Genomic DNA, 22672 nt, shown 5'->3' with positions numbered 1-22672 from the left:
GGGAGAGTACAGCATAATAAAGTTGGTAAACCCAGTCCCTGACCTCAGGGAGCTAGCAGTCTAGAAGAATCAATCAATCAAGAGATGGTATTCACTGAGCACTTACTGTGTGCTTTGGGGAATACAGTACAGTTCAGTTGGTAGAAACCATACCTGCCCTCAAGGATCTCACATCAAGGATTCTCCTATTGGAGAATATAGACATTAAAATAGATTACAGGTAAGGGTAACAACTCCTCTCAGGGTCGCAACTGGAGAGTGTCCAGGACTCTACCAGTCTCAGCTACAGGAGGGAGAGTCAAACAGAGGCCTACCCATTCATTCCTAGCTTGGGCAGTGGCTAGTGAGTGGAAGGCAATCTGCAACAATCATAACTAACCCATACGGGGTAGCAGCAGCATGGGGGGAGAGTCGAGGGTGGAGACTCAGGTTTATTGCGTGGAAGGAGCCAATGGTAAACCACTTCCTTATTTTACCAAGAAAACTATGGTTGCACTACCAGAACGATTGCAGACGGAGAGCGGGGCATTCTGGGGGATATGTGTACATTTCGTCGCTATGGGTCGGAAATAACTCGATGGCATAAGACAAGACAAGGGAAGCAAATGAGTATAACTGTTTGTTCAAATGATTCCATTATGTGATGAAATCGAATGTCTGAGAAAATCCTGGATGAATGATATATTTTCCATTCTCCTTTTGCCCTGGCTAGGCTTTGCTGTCTAACTGAACTTCTAGACTGTTAGCCGTTGTTGCGTGGGGACCATCTATATATATTACCGACTTGTACTTCCCAAGTGCTTAATGCAGTGCTCTGCACACAGTAAGCGCTCAATAAATATGATTGAATGAATGAATGAACTGATCCTCTGGCACTTAATATCATCACACTTCTGAATTCAGGGTGCAGAATAAATGATTCCGCTGTCATGTCCAATGGGATTAATTAGGCGCTGAATTCCCCAATCTGTTCCCCAGGGAACGCTGGGACAACAGTCTCAGAAAACACCATAAATTGGTCTGATCATCAACTTCTCAGTCTACTCATTCAGTGAGCTTCAAAGACCAAGGACGGAGCTTGATCCACAGTCTGGAGCAGTGTTTTGTCGTGGTATTAAAAGAATGGAGGACAATATCCTCCATTCCCATGGAGTTTCAACCCTTCTGCATCAGAGAGGCTTAAATTCATTTTCAGCTTCCATATCCATTTTCCTTATTCTTCCGTTGGGATCACTGGGGTAGTAGGCAGAGAAGGGACCCATTGACTGGTAAAACAAGGACCCAATCAATAAATCAATGCCATTTTTATTGAGTACTCATTTTGTGGCAACCACTGTACTACGCGCTTGGGAGAGTATAATGCAAGAGAGTTGGCAGACTCGTTGCCTGCCCACGAGGACCTTATGGTCTAGAGGAATTAGTCAATTAATCAATCATTGAAATTTATTGAGTGCTTACTCTATGCTGACCACTTACTCTATGCAGAGCACACTACTAGGCACTTGGGAGAGTACAATGCACCGGAGTTGGTAGACTCATTGCTGTACCTGTTTTCTAAATCTGCGGACATCTGCACATACTGTGGGTTAAGTTTACCTTTGGCAGTTTTCTGGTGCAGAACTGTGATGTAGAGGCTGGAAGGAGGAAAAGTAGGCATTGGAGGAAGCTTTCTCTAGGAATGCCATGGCTCAGGAAGTCAGTTAGTCAGTAGTATTTAGTAAGCACTTACATTGTGCAGAGTACTGTACTAAGCTCTTGGGAGAGTACAATATAACAATAAACAGTCATACTCCCTGCCCACAACGAGCTTACTGCGTGGCGTAATGTATACTGCACGGGCCTGAGAGTCAGAAGATTGTGGGTTCTAATCCCGGCTCTGCCACATGTCTGCTCTGTGACCTTGGGCAAGTCACTTCACTTCTCTGGGCCTCAGTTTCCTCATCTGTAAAATGGGGATTAAGACTGTGAGCCCCATATGGGAATGGGGCTATGTCCAACCTAATTTGCTTGTATCCACCCCAACGCTTAGACAGTACCTGGCACACAGTAAGAGCTTGAAAATACCACAATTATTATTATTATCGTTGTTATTAGAGGGGGAGACAGGCATGAAAATGGATAAATAAATTCCAGCTATTTACATAAGTGCTGTGGGGCTGGGAGGTGGGTGAATAAAGGGAGTAAGTCAAGATGACAAAGAAGGGAGTGGGAGAAGAGGAAATGAGGGCTGATTCAGGGAAGGCCTCTTGGAGGAGATGTGTCTTCGATAAGACTTTGAAAGGGGGGAGAGTAATTGTCAGATATGAAGAGGGAGGGCATTCCATGCCAGAGGCAGGACGTGTGTGAAGGGTCAAAGGGGAGGTAGACGAGATCGACGTACAGTGAGAATCATCATCATCATCGTCAATCGTATTTATTGAGCGCTTACTGTGTGCAGAGCACTGTACTAAGCGCTTGGGAAGTACAAGTTGGCAACATATAGAGACAGTCCCTACCCAACAGTGGGCTCACAGTCTAAAAGGGGGAGAAAGAGCACAAAACCAAGCATACTAACAAAATAAAATAAATAGAATAGATACGTACAAGTAAAAAAATAATAAATAAATAGAGTAATAAATATGTACAAACATATATACATATATGCAGGTGCTGTGGGGAAGGGAAGGAGGTAAGATGGGGGGATGGAGAGGGGTACGAGGGGGAGAGGAAGGAAGGGGCTCAGTCTGGGAAGGCCTCCTGGAGGAGGTGAGCTCTCAGTAGGGCCTTGAAGGGAGGAAGAGAGCTAGCTTGGCGGATGGGCAGAGGGAGGGCATTCCAGACCCGGGGGATGACGTGGGCCGGGGGTCGATGGCGGGACAGGCGAGAACGAGGTACGGTGAGGAGATTAGCAGCAGAGGAGCGGAGGGTGCGGGGTAGAGGAGCATCAGAGGAAGGACCACTCACACACAGTATTGAAGGCATAGGTATATGTAAGATGACATGAAATGTCATCAGTGGTTCATACAGCCCCGATCATTATTATTATTATTATTATTATTATTATTATTATTATTATTATTATTATTAATGTTACTACATTTGTTAAGCCCTTACTATGTGTTAGGCACTGCTATAAGCACTGGGTTAGGTACAGGTTTATCAGGTTGGATGCAGTCCCTGTCCCACATGGGGCTCACAGTTTGGGTAGGGGGGGAACAGATATTTACTCTGCATTTTACATTTAAGCAACTGAGGCACAGAGAAATTAAATGACTTGCCCAGAATCACACAACAAGCTACTGGGAAAGGCAGGATTAGAACGCAGGTCCTCTGACTCCTAGGCCTGAGCTCTTTCCACTAGGACATGCTGATTCTCATAACTCTGTTTTTTGTCCCTAGTAGAACAAAAGGATCTTTGGAAGAATAGTATTATTGTTGCTTTTCTGAAGCTCTTTCCAGCAGTTACGTGTGTGCTAACAGCTTCTCTTTCTCCTCTACATCATTAATTTTATTAATCGCCCCTGATTAAGCCCTCATTTCCCCTCCCCACCCTCTGCTCCGCATCATTTATGCACTTACTCCTTAAACTTATGAAATTCACCCCACCTCTAATCACAGAGCATTTATGTACATATCTGTAACCTCCGCCTTTTCACCATCTGAAGTTTATCTCTCTCTCCCCCCCACCTCTAGACTGTAAGCTCCCTGTGGGCAGTGTTTTTTTTTTTCTACCAACTCTATTATACTCTCCAAAGTTCTTAGTGCAGTGCTCTGCACACAAGGGTACAATAAATACCATAGATTTATTGACTGATTCCTCTACACTGTAAGCTTCTTGTGGGCAGGGAATTTGCCTACCAACTCGATTGTACTTTCCCAAGCAACTGGTACAGTTCTCTGTACACGGTAAATGCTCGGAAAATACCAATGATTGATTCGTGTAGTGCTTCACATGCAGAAGGCTCTCAATAATAACGCTAATATCATTAAGCAAAAACTCCTCACTCTCGACTTCAAAGCTCTCCATCACCTCGACCCCTCCTACCTCACCTCCCTTCTCTCCTTCTACAGCGCAGCCCGCACCCTCCGCTCTTCTGCCGCTGACCTCCTCACTGTACCTCGTTCTCGCCTGTCCCGCCGTGGACCCCCGGCCCACGTCCTCCCCTTGGCCTTGAATGCCCTCCCTCCGCACATCCGCCAAGCTAGCTCTCTTCCTCCCTTCAAAGCCCTACCGAGAGCTCACCTCCTCCAGGAGTCCTTCCTAGACTTAGCCCCCTTTTTTCGCTCCTCCTCCCCATCCCCCCTGCCCTACCTCCTTCCCCTTCCCACAGCACCTTTATATGTTTCTGTACAGATGTACTACTCTATTTATTTTACTTGTACATATTTACTATTCTATTTATTTTGTTAATGATGTGCATCTAGCTTTATTTTTATTTATTCTGGTGACTTGACATCTGTCCACATGTTTTGTTTTGTTGTCTGTCTCCCCCTTCTAGACTGTGAGCTCGTTATTGCGTAGGGACCGTCTCTATATGTTGCCATCTTGTACTTCCCAAGTGCTTAGTACAGTGCTCTGTACACAGTAAGTGCTCAATAAATACTATTGAATGAATTGAATGAATGAATGAATGAAGACATGATTAGAGAAACAGGGTAGCTCAGTGGAAAGAGCACGGACTTGGGAGCCATAGGTCATGGGTTCTAATCCCGGCTCCTCCACCTGTCAGCTGTGTGATTTTGGGCAAGTCACTTAACTTCTCTGGACCCCATTTACCTCATCTGTGAAAAGGGGATTAAAACTGTGAGCCTTACGTGGGACAACCTGATCACCTTGTAACCCCACCCCCAGCTCTTAGAACAGTGCTTTGCAAATCGTAAGTGCTTAATAAATGCCAGTATCATTATTGTCATTATCTATATATATATATATACTTTCATTTATTTATATTGATGTCTGTATACTTCTATTGGTGTCTGTTACCCCCCTCTAGACTGAGACTAGTTGTGGGCAGGGATTGTCTCACTTTATTGCTGTATTTGTACTTTCCCAAGCACTTAATACAGTGCTCTGCACACAGTAAGCGTTCAATAAATACGACTGAATGCTTAATTAATTGATGATTATCACGATTATTACAATGAGGGTTAGGAGCCATGCTGAAGGGATGAATAGATGTTGGCAAGCACTGGGTAAGTGATGCTTTGGTCTACACAGACATTATCCCAGTTCATTCATTCAATCGTATTTATTAAGTGCTTACTGTGTGCAGAGCGCTGTACTAAGAGCTTGGGAAGTACAAGTCGGCAACATATAGAGACGGTCCCTACCCAACAATGGGCTCACAGTCTAGAACTGCGAGACGCAGAGTGGCCTAGTGGAAAGAGCATTGGCCCAGGAATCAGAGTACCTGGGTTCTAATTCTGGTTCTGCCAATTGCTTGCTGTGTGACCTTGGACAAGTCACTTCACTTCTCTGTGCCTCAATTTCTTCAATGGTAAAATGGAGTTTAAATACCTGCTTTTCCTCCTACTTCAACTGTGGGCCCCACACTCACAAATCAGACTTGTTTAATTAGACTCGCTTCATTAATCAGAATTGTTTAATCAGATCAGACTTGCACCTACTCCAGTTATTAGAACACTGTTTGATCCATAGTAAACACTTAACAAATACCCTTAAAAAAGAAAAAAAAAGCTATAGAATACATGAGGAAGCCATGCTGTTTCACTGTCTGCGGATTGCCAGAGAAAAGCAGTGTGGCCTAGAGGCTAGAGCCCAGGCCTGGGAGGCAGAAGGACCTGCGTTCTAATTCCAGCTTTGCCACTTGGGTGTTGCGTGACCTTGGGCAAGTCACTTCTCTCTGCGTCAGTTACCCCAACTGTAAAATGGAGATTACGACTGTGAGCCCCATAAGGCATAGACTGCGTCCAACCCAAATATCTTGTATATTCCCAGCAATTAGAAGAGTGCCTGCCGCGCGGCCTTGCTTCTCCCGGAAGGATACTCTCTGCAGAGCGCCGCCACAGAAGCCCGGGATTCCGTTCCCGAGAGGCCGGCCCGACATCACACCGCGTGGCCCCGCTGCTCCTGGAAGGATCCTGTCCTCTGGACGCCGCCGCGAGGGCCGGGGCTCCCCCACCCTCCCTCCCTCGGTCCGTCCATCCGCTCGTCCATCCGTCCGTCCCCGTGCAGCCTGCTATCAGGCGCTTATGCCCCACGGCCGGGCTCCTGGCCGTCCACCGCGCGGGCATCTGCATCCCCGCCCGACCACACCGAGGCCCCTTGTCTGGGCCCCCACTTCACCATCATCGCTACACTCACCCCTCGAAGGCACTTCCACTCTTCCAAGTAGCCAACTGGGATCGTGGGACATTCATTCATTCATTCATTCATTCAATCGTGCTTACTGAGCGCTTACTGTGTGCAGAGCACTGTACTAAGCGCTTGGAAAGTACAAGTTGGCAACATATAGAGACAGTCCCTACCCAACAGTGGGTTCATAGTCTTGAAGGGCGAGACAGAGAACAAAACAAAACATATTAAAAAAATAAAATAAATAGAATACATATGTACAAATTAAATAAATAAATAAATAGAGTAATAAATAGATACAAACATATATACATATATGCATTGTGTCCCCCTGCTAGATTGTAGGACATTGTGTCCCTCTGCTTCTTCATAGATCATTGTATCCCCTTGCTTGTCCGTGAGTCATTGTGTCCCCCTCCTTCCATCCCCTCCCCCGCCACCGCTTAAACGACCAGCTTTGAGGAGCCCCCCACTCCCCCTTTCCCGGTCCTGACCCGACTGATTTCCCCCCTCCCCGGCCTTTCCTCCCTCGGGAAAAAGGTCCTTGTTATCACCAAGTTACTTTAACGACAACCCCATTCTCACCTAGTCAGCCCTCCCATGCTATTTGGCTGTTCACTCCTCTCCCCAGGCATCTATCCTCCTTGACTCCCCTTAACTGTTCCGCCCTACTCCAGAGATGCCATCCACAGGACTCCATCCTCCTCCACCTCCGAGTCAATTTGGCCAAGAGCCCCTGGACTCTGTTTGCCATTAACCTCTTTGACCTGATTTGACTGAACTATGCACAGCATCCTTCTGCTCTGAGCATCACCTGCTCATCTTATGGTCGCTTCTGATTGTTAATTGTTAACTGCTCTCTGTGATGTCATCGTCTGCTTATTTTATTATTCCCATCTAATGTTAATTGCTAACGTCTCTCGATGATGTCATCACCTGCTTATTTTACTGCCATCGCATGTTAATTGTTAACTGCTGTCTGCGATGTCATCATCCGCTTATTTTTTGCCATCACAGACTAGTTGCTATCTCTACTCTGTGATATCATCATATGCCTATTTCATTATTGCCATAGCATGTTAATCGTTAACTACCCTCCGTGATGTCATCACCTACTTATATCATTGCTACTGTATTATTGCTACTGCATTTCAATTGTTAACCTCCCACTGTGCTGTCATTTACGTTGCGGACCTCACCATGAACTATCAATTCCCCTGCTCACGACTGCCATTCCCATTCCTCACCTTCCCCTTCCCCTCTCCCACCCAGCCCTTTCCCTCCCTTTCCCCCCCATCCCTCCCCCTCACCCCCTACCCAGGATCCGTCTGTACCAAAGCCAACCCTCAACTCCTCCCTCCCAGCCCCTTCCCTCCTTCCCGCCCCCACACCATCCCAGTTATCCTTTCTCATCGCCACCCCTCTTCCCACTCTCCCCGCCTAGGCCCCCGCCAACTCATCCCAATCCAAACCCCCCCCACCCCTCGCACCCTTCCCCCTCCCTCCTCTCCCTCCACAGTTGCTGACAAGTGTGGCCTTTGGAACCCCGCTCCATTATAGGTAAGCTCCCTTTCATCCTGGACCTATTCCTCTATACTCGTGAGCTCTATACTCTATACTCCACTTCGTGACTGGACAGAGCTGTTGTTAGGCTAGTGGCTGGAGGGCGGTGTGTGCTACATGGCAAAGCCTCGATACGCCATCCCCCGAGAAAACCCTGCCCCCGGGCAACGGAGGGTACAAGAGACGAACAAGACAAGGGTGGGCGCGCCTCTCTCCCTCTCTCGCTCTCTCTCTCTTTCAACCATGTAACCGCTTATAGCAAATAAACGGCAACCAAGCTTTGAACCTCTGGCTGACTCTTCCTGGTGTGAACGCGCGGGCCGCGTCCGGAGATGTCCGAAGACCCGGAGAGGGTAAGAACCCGAGAGTTGCCCCCGAAACCCCGGGGAGCAACGCTTATCCAACCCAAGTGTCAGCCTGCTATGAGGAAATTACGAGACCTTCCATTGATTGTGATTTTCCTAGGAATTCCTGATTGTGTCCTATTTCAGACTCCTCACTGAACCTTTGTTTCCTAAGAACTCCTGATCTTATCTCAACTCACTCAGCCAACTCTTTGTATTCAGATACATTTCCTTCACATTAATTCCACATCATGCATACAACGAAATCATGATTATCCCTCTTTCACAACTAAAGGAGCCAAAGTATTATGACTTAGTGGAAGGAATATAGTCCTGGGAGTCATTGTACCTGAGTTCAAATCACAGCTCTGTCACTTGCCTGCTGTGTTGACCTGGGATATGACACTTAACCGTTCGGTGCCTCAGTTTCCTCAAATGTAAAATGGGGATTCAATATCCATTCTCTTAACTACTTAGACTGTGAGTCCTATGTTGGAAATGGACTGTACCCAATCTGATGAACTTGTACCTACTTCAGTGCTTAGAGCAGAGCTTCACTCATAATAAGAGTTTTACAAAAACTGCAATAATCAAAGCCTCAACATTTTCATCCACAGCTAACTCAAACTGAACTGGGTTATGATCCTGAATTTATAGTCAGAGTTTTCTCCGATAAGGAGCAAACATTCTTATGTTCATCAGTGATTTGAGCAAGTCACTTCAGTTTTCTGTGCCCTGGTTACCTCAGCTGTAAAATGGAGATTAATACTGTGAGCCCTAAGTATGACAGAGACTGTGTCCAACTAATTATCTTGTATCTACCCCAGGGCTTAGTACAGTATCTGACACATAATAAGCGCTCAAGGAATACCATAAAAATCAGGTAATAATAATAATGATGACATTTGTTAAGCGATTACTATTTGAGAAGTACTGTTCTATTGTTCCAAGTAGGGCTCACAGTTTTAATCCCCATTTTACAGATGAGGTGACTGAGGCTCAGAGAAATTGAGTGACTTGCCCAAGGTCACACAGCAGACACGTGGGGGAGCCGGGATTAGAACCCATGATCTCTGACGTCCAAGCCCATACCCTTTCCGCTGAGCCACACTGCTTCTATGAACAATACAGTGGAAAATTGCCTTCTCCTTCTCCTCTTTCACTGTCAGAGTCCCCACGGGATACCTGAAAAATCTCTGGGGAGAAAATGGCCAACGTCACCACCATTCATCCTCCTGGGGTTCCTGGAGGTCCCGGGCCTTCAGTTGGTCCACAACGTGCTGTTCCTCCTGGTCTATATTGTGGTCTTGACTGGGAATCTCCTCATCGTTGCTGTCACGACCCTCAACCGGAGACTCCACACCGCCATGCACTTCTTCCTCAGGCACCTGTCCATCCTCGACCTCTGTTACATCTCCACCACTGTCCCCAAATTCAGTGTCAACTTCCTGACTAATCGTAGAGAAATCTCTTTCCCGGGCTGTGTTATCCAAGCGGTTTTCTTCATATCTTTGGCATATACTGAAATGGTCTTGCTCACGGTCATGTCCTTTGTAATGTCACGGTCATGCTCACGGTCATGTCCTATGGCCTTTACTTGGCCACATGCCTCCCCGTGAGCTGTGAGGTCGTCAGGAGACGAGGGACCTGTGGGAAGATCACGGCTTCTTCCTGGATCAGTGGGAGTCTTTCTGTACTTATGCAAACAGCTGTGACCTTCTCTCTACCCTTCTGTAGGTCCAATGAGATACACCAGTTCTTCTGTGATACCCCCCAGCTCCTGAAGCTCTTTGGCTCTGACTGGATCATGGCGGAGATGGGCATTTCAGCCCTCATTTTATGTCTTGCCTTCTGTTCCGTCTCAACGATCATGTCTTACGTTTGCGTCTTCTCAGCTGCACTGACGATGCGGTCCTCAGAAGGCCAGGCCAAAGCCTTCTCCGCCAGTGTGCCCTACCTTGTCAGCGTGGCTTTCTTCTTTTCCACCAGTTACTTTGCGTATCTGAAACCACCCTCTGACTCTCTCTCATTTCAAGACCTGCTAGTGTCCGTATTCGGCACGGTGGTGCCCCCCACGCTGAACCCTCTCATCTACAGCCTGAGGAACAAGGACATGAAAACTGCCCTGGATAAGATCCTGGGAAGGGAGATGTTCACCTAGAATGAAACGTGGTTTTACTCTCAATAGCTGTTTTCTCATTTATCAGATGGTGTCTCACTGACCTGCAAATGGGGGTGAGGGAAGAATGTTGCAATATAATTGAAATAAAACTTCAGTGGGCTTACATATATACATGTAAGCATCCATTCACACAGAAGCAGATGACATGGTCTAGTGGTTAGAACACAGGCCTGAGAGTCAGAGAACCTGGGTTCTAATCCTGGCTCTGCCACTTATCTGCTCTGTGACCTTAGGCATGTCACTTAACGTCTGTGCTCCTCAGTTCCTCAGTTACTTCATCTATAAAATGGAGATTAAGACATGAGCCCCATGTGGGACATGGAGTGTTCCCAACCTGATTATCTTGTATCTACCCCAGCAGTTAGTCCAGTGTTCTGCACACAGTAAGTATTCAATTAGTACAGCTGAATGATTAATTGATGGAATGATTGATGTATATAAGTGCTATGGACTTGGGGTAGGGTGAATATCAAGATGTTAAAGGTTACAAATGCAGTGATTTTGCTCAGGCTGGAGGAAAGGATCATTAATGGTATTTACTAAGCGCTTACTGTATGCCGGGGTTGTGTGTTCTATGTGTGCTGTGCATACTAAATGCTTGGAAGAATCCAATATAACAGAGTTGATAGACATGTTCCCTGCCCACAGAGAGCTTACAGTCTATCTTTCCCATCTCTGTTTCCTTGTCTCGTTTTTTTCCTTCTCTCTGCTTCTTGTATGTCTCCCTCCTCTCCACCTCCTTACCCTGTCTCTTATTCTTTCTGTTTCCCCTATCTCTCTCTGTCTGTCTCTCACTTTTTGTGCCTCCCCCTGCCTCTCCCCCACTTCCCCTATCTGCCTCTCCCCATCTCTCAGTCTGTCTCAACCTCTAAGAGGGATGCTCCCTACTAAAGTATGCCCCTACTTCCGGACTCTCTCTAAATTCCTGGATCCATGCACCAAGGACATGGATATGCCTTCTGCCACTCAAGGCCTTACTGGGAGGTTTGCTCCATTGCTCTTTCAGTCAGTCTGTCAGTCAATCATATTTATTGAGTAGTTACTGTGTGCAGAGCACTGCACTAAGCACTTGGGAGAGTACAATATAACAATAAGCATGGGCTTAAGAGTCAGAGGACATGGGTTGTAATTCACCCATTCATTCATTCATTCAATAGTATTTATTGAGCGCTTTCTGTGTGCAGAGAGAACTGTACTAAGTGCTTGGGAAGCACAAATCGGCAACATATAGAGACGGTCCGTACCCAACAATAGGCTCACAGTCCAGAAAGGGGAGGCAGATAACAAAACAAAACAAGTAAACAAGAAAACAAATAAACAGGTGTCAATACTTGTACTTCTCAAGCGCTTGGTACAGTGCTCTGCACACAGTATGCGCTCAATAAATACGATTGAATGAATGAATACCATCAGAATAATTAAAATTATAGCTATAAACACATCATTAATAAAATAAATAGAGTAATAAATATGTACAATTATACACAGGTGCTGTGGGGAGGGGAAGGAGGTAGGGTGGGGGGATATAGGGAGGGGAAGAAGAGGAAGAGAGGAAAAAGGGGGGGCTCAGGGGGGCTCAGTCTGGGAAGGCCTCCCGAGGAGGTGAGCTCTGAGTAAGGCTTCTAATCACAGTTTTTCCCCTTGTCTACTGTGTGACCTGGGGCAAGCCACTTAACTTCTCTGTGCCTATTACCTCATCTGAAAAATGGGGATTGAAATTGTGAGCTGCACGTGGGACAACTTGATTACTCTGTATCTACCCCAACGCTTAGAACAGTGCTTGGCACATAGTAAGAACTTAACAAATGTCATCATTATTTTATTATTGTTAAAAGGTTTTGAGTCACCATTCTGTAGATGAGGGAACTGAGGTGCACAGAAGTAAAGCAACTTGACAAAATTCATACAACAGACAAGAGGCAGGGCTGGGATTTGAAACCTGGTCCTATGAATCTGAAGAGATTCTGCCTCCCCTCTCTATTCCCCTAGAGGTTGGGCAAACCCATTTTGACGTTCACCTGTTTGGAGCCCAAGGGCCTTGTCCAGGAGAGTTATTGCGGTCGCTTTCTGCTCTGCCCTTCCACTATTCCAGAAAGGTCACAGATGAGAATGTTAAAATGAAAAAAATAAAAAAATAGGATGTGCAGATCTTTCAGGTGGAAAGAACAGGGAACTGGAGCTGGAGGACATGAAGTCATCATGTTGGAATTAATGGTCATAAATCCTCTTTCCTAGATTTCTTTATCCTGATCAAAGACTGGAGAGTAGTGGCCCCCATAGATAGAAGACGAAAACACTGTTAGTTTTAGCCTGGAAATTCTAGACTGTAACCTCCCTCTCTAGACTGAAAGTTCGCTGTGGGCAGAGAATGTGTCTACCAACTCAGTTACATTGTACCTTTCCAAGAATTTACCGCAGTATTCTGCACACAATAAGTGTTCAATAAATGCCACTGATTGATTGGTTCATTGATTGAGAGAAAAGGGAAAAGAGGAGGAGGTGAAGTAAGTTTCCCAAGGTCCGATAGGAGATAAATGGTGGAGAAAGGATTAGAACCCAGGACTTCTGACTCCCAGGCCCAGGCTCTTTTCACTAGGCCATGATGGGTCTCAATAATAAAAGTCCTCATACTAGGAGATACTTAAGATAACGTGTAACTCTACGAGAAAATATACTCACTTTGATATTTACCCCAGCCCCACACAATTTATATACATATCCTTATACTCTACTACTTTTTCTATCTGTAATGCATTTCAATTTCTAACTCCCCCTGTATATCATAAACTCCCTATGAGCAGTTATTGCATCTACTAATTCTGTTACATAGTACTTTCCCAACCACATATTACAGCGATCTGCACATAGTAACCATGATGGTTCGAATAATTTTATTTGACACATTTCTTTGGTGAGACAAAGATGAGAAATGAAATGGGAGAAGTGATGTTTATAAGCTGTGGCAAATGGAAGGCAGAACGACCTAGGAAAACAGACTGAGAATGGAATTACATAGCTGTTAAGTATTTATTTAAATTAATGTCTGTCTCCCCCTCTACACTTGCTGTTGGTAGGGAATGTATTTGCTACACTGTTATATCATACTTTCCCAGGGGTTTAGTACAGTGCTCTATACACCATAAGTTACGTGTAAACACTAGTGATTGACTGATTGATTGGATGAGGGAGGTGGGAAGAGGGCAGAGCTGGAAGGGACAGGATCAGAGTCCCGGAGTGGGGACTGATTCGGGAATGATGTGCCCCATCCCGCTCAACTAGGGCTGTCCCAGATATTCAGGATGGACGTGTTGGGATCTGTCTTTTTCTCTGCCTGCTCGAGACGCTGCCCTCAGCCTCCCCCTGGGGACAGAGATTGGTACGATGCTTGACCGAACTCATGCCCTATGATCAATCAAGAACGGGAGGTTGGAAGCCGAAGGGAAGGGAGGAACGTGAAGGATTTGGTAGCCGATCAGGGAAATCACCTCAGAAGAAACAATACCCTCTGAAGGAGGTCCATGGAGTCTTGTGTTCATGGGGAGGGGCTGCATTTGAACCCTCGCCTTCGAGTGCGCACATCCCCGAGCCTGGCCCTGGAGGGTCTTGCCTGATTGTTCCCCATTTAAAGATTCCCTTTCCACTCCAGGAGCCGCCCTCCGGTGTTCCTGTCCGGCCTCACCAGGATCACGAAGACTTTGTGCCCAAAGATTCAGCTGAGGGGCCCGGTGCTAGAGGCCAAGATGGAGACGACCTTCACGGCCACCGTGGCCTTGCCCTTGGTGCTCAGCTAGGTGGGCAGGAAGGAGGCCCAGATTCTGCAGAACACCAGCCTGCTGAACGTGATGAACCTGGCCTCGCTGAAGCTGTCTGGCAGCTTCCTGGACAGGAAGGCCACCGTGAGGCTGACCAGGGTCAGGAGCCCCATGTAACCCAGGATGCAATAGAAGGCGGTGGAGGAGCCCTCGTTGCACTGGGCGATGATGACCCTGGCTTTGGACGCCACGTCCACGTAGGGGAACGGGGCAGGGAGGGAGGCCCCCAACCAGACCGTGCAGATGCCCACATGGGTGAGAGAGCTGACACAGATGAAGGAGGAATGCGCCATGGGCCCCAGCCGTGTCCCCATTCTGCTCCCCGACCCGGTAGCCTTGAAATCCAGGATCACGGTGAACGTCTTGGCCTACACATGGGAAATGGCCACGATGAAGATGACTCTGAAGGCCCGCAGGAGGGAGGTGGCCGTGTCGGGGCAGCCAACAAAGGTCACGGAGGACTGGAAGCAGAGCAGGAGGTCAGTGAGGAGCGTGCAACTGAGACTGCGGTTGTTAGCTTTCACTATGGGAGTTTCCTGGCGGTTGATAAAGACCCCCAAAACCAGGGCGGTGAGTAGAGAGAAACAGAGGGCTAAGGACACCAGAACCATTCTCAGAGGTTCCTCGTAGGAAAGGAAGACCACGGCTTTAGGGTTACACTGCTGTCTTTGACAATCTGGAAATTCATCTGCAGGGCACGTGACACATTGAGCCATATTTGAAAGGAATAAATAGGATTTCCCGCCTGACCTGGGACGAGGTGTGAATTTCTGCTCCCTGGGAGTGGGAAGTTCACAATAAAGTTCACAAAGTTGCAAAGGAAGGCAGAGAAAAGCAACCAGGAGAATATGTTGAATGCAGAAGCTGCTTCCAAAGGACTGGGACATGTCTACCAACTCTGTTGTGTGATACTCTTTCAAGTGCTTAGTATATAGTGTTCTGCATACAGTAAGCACCCAGTAAATGCCATTGATTGACTGGAATAATAAGTTTGGTTCAGTCTGCCCAGTTACATTTGCATCTGGATTTTAATGATGTATTCACTTCCACCCCGCTCAGCCCCACAGTCCATATCCTTAATTTATTTTAATGTCTATCTCTCCCTCTAGGCTGTAATAATAATAATAATAATAATAATAATAATAATGATGGCATTTATTAAGCGCTTATTATCTGCAAAGCACTGTTCTAAACGCTGGGGAGGATACAAGGTGATCAGGTTGTCCCACGGGGGGCTCACAGTCTTCATCCCCATTTTCCAGGTGAGAGAACTGAGGCACAGAGAAGTTAAGTGACTTGCCCAAAGTCACACAGCTGACAATTGGCGGAGCCGGGATTTGAACCCATGACCTCTGACTCCAAAGCCCGGGCTCTTTTCCACTGAGCCACGCTGCTTCTCAAAGTCCTGCAAAGTCCTCCAGTCCTGTAAGCTGCCTGAGGGCAGGGATCATACCTACCAACTATTATATCGTACTCTCCCAAGCACTCAGTACAGTGCTCGGCACACAGTAAGTACTCAGTTAATATGATCGATTGATTGATTGATTGATTGAGGGCCGGGAACGTGTCTACCAACTCTGCTGGCTTGCACTCGCCCATGTGCTTAGAACAGTACTTCACCCAAAGTAGGTGCTCGATTAATACCACTGATTGATTGATTAATGACAGGGGAATGAGGGAATCCTCCCAAATTGCAAAGGCTGTGGACCGGGCACAGAATCAAATACCGATGAGACAATAAATCCATCAGGTCTGAGCTCCCCAAAGTCCCCGCTTCTCCAACCCCCCGACTCTCAATGCTCTCCGCTACTCTCCCATCCTTCCCAGCAGTATCCTCAGAGGAGATCTCCTCCCTCCTCTCAGGTGCTACTCCGGCCACCTGTGCTTCTGACTCCATTCCCTCTCATTTTATGAAATCTCTCGCTCTGTCCCTTCTCCCCTCCTTAACTTCCATCTTCAACCGCTCACTCTCCGCTGGTTCCTTCCCCTCTACCTTCAAACATTCCCACGTCTCTCCCATCCTAAAAAAAACCCCACTCTTGAACCCACCTCACCTTCTAGTTATCGCCCTATCTCCCTCCTACCATTCCTTTCCAAACTCCTTGAACGAGTCGTCTACACGCGCTGCCTCGAATCTCTCGTCGCAAACTCTCTCCTCGATCCCCTCCAATCTGGCTTCCACCCTTTACATTCCACGGAACCTGCCCTCTCAAAGGTCACCAGTGATCTCATGCTTGCCAAATCCAACGGCTCCTACTCTAACTTAATCCTCGTCGACCTCTCAGCTGCCTTCGACACTGTGGACCACCCCCTTCTCCTCCCACGGCTTCAACTATCATCTCTACGTTGATGATACCCAAATCTACATCTCTGCCCCTGCTCTCTCTCTCCCTCCCTCCAGGCTCGCATCTCCTCCTGCCTTCAAGACATCTCGATTTGGATGTCTGCCCGCCGTCTAAAACTCAACATGTCCAAGACTGAACTCCTTGTCTTCCCTCCCAAACCCTGCCCTCTCCCTGACTTTCCCATCACTGTTGACGACACTACCATCTCACAAGCCCGCAACCTTGGTGTCGTCCTCGACTCCGCTCTCTCGTTCACCCCTCACATCCAGTCAGTCACCAAAACCTGCCGGTCTCACCTCCTCAACATTGCCAAGATCCGCCCTTTCCTCTCCATCCAAACCGCTACACTGCTTGTTCAAGCTCTCATCGTATTCCGTCTGGATTACTGCATCAGCTTCCTCTCCGATCTCCCATAGTCCAGTCTCTCCCCACTTCAGTCCATACTTGACGCCGCTGCCCGGATGGTCTTTGTCAAGAAACGCTCTGGGAATGTTACTACCCTCCTCAAAAATCTCCAGTGGCTACCAATCAACCTACGCATCAGGTAAAAACTTCTCACCCTCGGCTTCAAGGCTCTCCATCACCTCGCCCCCTCCTACCTCACCTCCCTTCTCTCCTTCTACAGCCCAGCCCACACCTTCCGCTCCTCTGCCGCTAATCACCTCACCGTGCCTCGTTCTCGCCTGTCCCGCCGTCGATCCCCCGGCCCACGTCATCCCCCTGGCCTGGAATGCCCTCCCTCCGCACATCCGCCAAGCTACCTCTCTTTCTCCCTTCAAAGCCCTACTGAGAGCTTACCTCCTCCAGGAGACCTTCACAGACTGAGCCCCCTCCTTTCTCTCCCCCCCTCCCCAACCCCCCCGCCTTACCTCCCTCCCCTCCCCACAGAACCTGTATATATGTATATATGTTTGTACCTATTTATTACTCTATTTATTTTATTTGTATATATTTATTCTATTTATTTTGTTAATATGTTTTGTTTTGTTCTCTGTCTCCCCCTTCTAGACTGTGAGCTCACTGTTGGGTGGGGACCGTCTCTATATGTTGCCAACTTGTACTTTCCAAGCGCTTAGTACAGTGCTCTGCACACAGTAATCGCTCAATAAATACTATTGAATGCATGAATGAATAGGGTACAGAATAAACTAGGGGATTCGACTGCCCCACACCACACCTCCAGCCTGGCCTAGTGGATGGAGCTGGGACCTAGGAGTCAGAAAGACCAGGGTTATAATCCTGGCTCTGCCACATGTCTGCTGTATGACCTTGGGTAAATCGGTTCACTTCTCTTTGCCTCAGTTGCTTCATTTGTAAAATGGGGTAAAGACAGTAAGCCCCATTTGGGGCAGCATGGTGTAGAGGATAGGGCACGGGCCTGGGAGTAAGAAGGTAATGTGGTCTAATCGCGGCTCTGTCACATTTCTGCTGTAGAACTTGGGCAAGTCCCTTCACTTCTCTGTTCCTCAGTTATCTTATCCATGAAATAATGATGGCACGGGGGCTCAAAGTCTTAATCCCTATTTTACAGATGAGGTAACCGAGGCAAAGAGAAGTTAAGTGACTTGCCCAAAGTCACACAGCTGGCATTTGGCAGAGCCGGAATTTGAACCCATGGCCTCTGACTCCAAAGCCCTTGCTCTTTCCACTGAGCCACGCTGCTTCTCTATGGAGATTGAGACTGCAAACCTCATGTGGGACAGGGACTGTGTTCACCCAACTGGCTTGTATTCACCTCAGCAGTTAGTACAGTTCTTGGTATATAGTAAGAGCTTACAAAATGCTACAGTTATCATGACTATTATTACATAGACTGTGTCCAACCGGATTAGTTTGTATCTATCCTAGCGTTTTGTACAGTACCTAGCACATAGTAAGCACTCAACAGAAACCATAAAAAAACCTCTAAGCATCTTGGTGCCTCTGTCAAAGACTTAGGCACGGGTAATAATAATTGGAGAATTTGTTAAGTGCTTACTATGTGCCCAGCACAGTACTAATTACTGGAGTAGATACAAGATCATCAGGTCCCAAACGGGGCTCACAGTCTAAGTAGGAAGGAGAACTGCTATTGAATCCGCATTTTTCAGATGAAGGAACTGAGGCACAGAGAAGTGAAGTGACTTGCTATAAGTCACAGAGCTGACAAGTGGAGGAACCGGGATTAGAACCTACGACCTCTGGCTCCCAAGCCCATGCCCTTTCCACTGAGCCAAGCTGCTTCCTAGGAAACTAGGAAAAGCTTAACAAACATCACAGTCATTGTTCTTATTATCGTTATTATTTCTCACTCTCAGAAAGCTCTCCCGGAATGTCTTGCCCGGCTCACTGCTGTTTGACTTGGAAGCACGATTTTCTCCGGACTCCTACCCGTCTGACTGCTGATCTCTCCCTTGGCACAGGGCACGCAGTCGTAGCAGCAGGCGGCTTTCCCTTCCCGAACTGTTTTCCTGAATCCTGACCGGCAGCTCTCCCTACACAGGGTGTGGAGGTTCTGTGTGAGAAGGGGAAGAGGGAAATGCGCAGGACATTGAGCCTTTCCTCCCTGGGACTCAGGGTAATGGGGGAAGGCAGGAAAGGATATAGAATTCCCAGGGCATCGTTCTACTCGTTACAGAGAGGTGGGAGACTATGAGTTCAATCAGGGCTCCGAACGGTCTTCATCGTTAAGGAGATCTATTGAGCACTTACTGTGTGCTCAGAGCTGCACTCGGCACTTTAGAGAGCAATCAATCAGTCAATCCAACTATTAATGGCATGCATTGAGCATTTAATGTGTGCAGGGCACTGTATTAAGTGCTTGGGAGAGTAAAATGCAACAGGGCTGGTGGACAGGTTTCTTGTGCACAACAAGCTTACAGTCTAGAGGCGGAGACTGGCATCAATATAAAAGAAAATTAATTTTAATATACAACTCATGGATATGTACCTAAGTGCTGTAGAACAAATATCAAATGCTCAAAGGGCACAAATCCAAGTACATAGATGACACAGAAGGAAGACAGTGCTGAGGGAAAATTGTGCTTAATCAGGGAAGGCTTCTTGGAGGTGATGTGACTTTAATAAGGCTTTGAACGTGGGGAGAGTGGTGGTCTGGCTTTTATGGAAGAGGAGGGAGTTCCAGGCCAGAGGGCAGACATGGGGTAGGGGTAGGTAGCAAGCTTGAGGAGAATGAAGTACAGTAAGTAAGCTGATGCTAGAGGAGCGGAGTGTGGGGACCAGGCTGTAGTAGCAGATCAATGAGGTAAGGTAGGAGGGAGGGAACTGACTGAGTGCTTTAAAGCTAGTAGTAAGGAGTCTTCTCACTTTATTTTACCCAATTTTCCAGCACTACCGGCTTCCAGCCCAAGATGACAATATGGGATCTCATCCAATAAAGCCTCCTCAAACAACCAATCAACCAGTGGCATTTAGTGAGCACTTGCTTTGTTTAAAGCACCGTATTAGGCACTTGGCAGAGTACAATATAAGAGTTGGAAGACACATTCTCTGTACACAATGAACATCCAGCCCAGAGGAAGAGACAGGCATTGAATTAAATTACGGATATAGACGTTATGGGCCCGGAATGTGTCTGTCACATTGTTGCACTGTATTCTCCCAAGGGCTGAGTACAGTGCTCTGCCCACAGTAAGCACTCAATGATTACAATGGACCGACTGACTGACCGACTGACTGACAGAAAAACCGTGGGACTGAGGGTGGGGTGAAACTGTACGGCTGCTTCCTTGCCAGGAAGGCCACCGCGAATATGACCAGGGCCAGGAGCCCCATGTAGCCCAGGACACTGTAAAAAGCAGTGGCAGAGCCCTCAGTGCACTGGATGATGATGCCCTCGGCCTCGGACGTCACGTCCATGTAGGGGAACAGAGGTAAGGTCCTCAACCAGACCGTGTAGATGGACTTGGAGGTCCGTCACATGGACGAGGGTGCAGATGCAGAAGATGAAGGAAGGAGCCCTGGGCTACAGCCATGTACTCATTCTGCTCCCCGGTCCAGTTTTCATTCCAGGCAAAGGCACGTTTCACTGACTTTGGATCATTCATTCATTCAGTCATAATTATTGAGTGCTTACTGTGGGCAGAGCACTGTACTAAGCGCTTGGAAAGTACAATTAGGCAACAGAGACAATCGCTTCCCCACAATGGGCTCACAGTCTAAAAGGGGGGAGACAGGCAACAAAAGAAAACAAAACAAGTAGACAGGTATCAATAGCATCACTATAAATTAATAGAATTACAGATATACACACATTATAAATAAAATGATTAAAATAATAAATATGTACATAAATACACAGGTACTGTGAGGCGGCAATGGGGGTAGAGCAGAAGGAGGGAGTCGGGGCGATGGGAAGGGGAGGAGGAGCACAAGAAAAGGGGGGAATTTCCTAGTCTCGGACTGCCATGGGACAGCACTTAGTGCAGTGCCTGGCACATAGAAAGTGCTTAACAAATACCATAAAACAACAACAGTGACAACAACAACAACGACAACAAACTAGTGCTTGTCTACCCCCTGCAGTTGGGAGTCCTCACCTGGGGGAGCTTATAGAGTCAGCAGCCAGGAGTCAGTAGTGGACACTGCCAACGATATCCCTCCAATGACAGCCAGCAGTTTGTCCCACTACTCTGGCTCACAACTGTTGTTGGGAACCGTTGTGGCTCTTCCCGAGAGCAGAGAAATGGAAATATCGGCTGTGATCATCTCCAGGAAGTGAAGTGGACGTTGAAGAGGTGGAAGTCCAGGAAAATATTGGGTAGCAGACTGGAGTCCTTGTTGATGGCCTCCAAAGCAAACGCCAGGGCCGTGAGATGCTGGTAGTGTTTGGTGAAGTATCTGTAATGGGAAGGCCAGGAGATGGCACAGAAACATAGGGGCATAGCAAAAAGAGCTCAGGCCTGGGAGTCGGAAGGACCTGGGTTCTAATCCCACCACTGCTACTTGCCTGCTGTGTGACCCTGAACGAGTCACTTCACTTCTCTGCGCTTCAGTTCCCTCATCTGTTAAATGGGGATTAAGACTTTGAGCCCCATGTGGGACACGGGTTGGGTCCAACCTGATTAGCCTGATTCTACTCCAGTGCTTAGTACAGTGTCTGGCACCTAGGAACCGCTTAACAAATACCCCAGAAAAAAAAGTGTATTGAACTGTCGAGCGGCAGTGGGACAGAGGTGGGTAGTGGGAAGTGAAAAGCCCCCGGGATCTACAAGGGTAGTGGGAAGTGAATCCCAACCTTCCCAAATCTGTGAGAGGGAAAGCCTCAAGGAGACCACAAACTAATCTTGGTGGGTGAGTCAATCAATCAGAGATTTTGATTGAATACTTTCTGTGTGCAAAGCACTGTAGTAAGTGCTCGGGATAGGGCAATATATAACAGTCCTGATGAAAGAGGCAGTGGGCGCGGTCTGGGGTCTGCTAGATGCAAAACGTTACCTTGGGAGTAATGCAATCAGGGAAAGCAATAGGAGAAAGATCTGCCGAATACATAAAGATATCAATTATGGTATTTGTTAAGTGCTTACTACGTATCAAACACTGTTCGAAGCACTGGCGTAGTTGCAAGGTAATCAGGTTGTCCTACGTGGGGCTCACAGTCTTAATCTTCTCCAGGAGGCCTTCCCAGACTGAGCCCCTTCCCTCCTCTCCCCCTCGTCCCCCTCTCCATCCCCCCATCTTACCTCCTTCCCTTCCCCACAGAACCTGTATATATGTATATATGGTTGTACATATTTATTACTCTATTTATTTATTTATTTATTTATCTTACTTGTACATTTCTATCCTATTTATTTTATTTTGTTGGTATGTTTGGTTCTGTTCTCAGTCTCCCCCTTTTAGACTGTGAGCCCACTGTTGGGTAGGGACTGTCTCTATGTGTTGCCAATTTGTACTTCCCAAGCGCTTAGTACAGTGCTCTGCACATAGTAAGCGCTCAATAAATACGATTGATTGATTGATTGATTGATTGATTGATTGATTAATCTCCATTTTACAGATGAGGTAAATGAGGCACAGAGAAGTTAAGCGACTTGTCCAAAGTCACACAGCTGACAAGGTGGTGGAGTCGGGATTAGAACCCACGACCTCTGACTCGCAAGCTCATGCTCTTTCCAGTAAGCCACACTGCT

The 22672-nt window shown here is 47.2% G+C and overlaps 1 non-coding gene across 1 annotated transcript; it reads left to right on the top strand.

Moving 5' to 3' along the window:
- The first annotated feature begins 233 nt into the window (after positions 1 to 233).
- LOC119923157 lies at positions 234 to 370 on the top strand. Its single transcript, XR_005448783.1, has one exon. It is a non-coding gene; the product is annotated as a small nucleolar RNA SNORA7 (small nucleolar RNA).
- Positions 371 to 22672: the final 22302 nt, after the last annotated feature.

Source organism: Tachyglossus aculeatus, unplaced genomic scaffold (assembly GCF_015852505.1).
Source record: "Tachyglossus aculeatus isolate mTacAcu1 unplaced genomic scaffold, mTacAcu1.pri scaffold_150_arrow_ctg1, whole genome shotgun sequence".
Lineage (NCBI taxonomy): Eukaryota > Metazoa > Chordata > Mammalia > Monotremata > Tachyglossidae > Tachyglossus > Tachyglossus aculeatus.
Note: the sequence above shows the minus strand (reverse complement) of the source record. Positions and strands in the feature narration are given on the sequence as shown.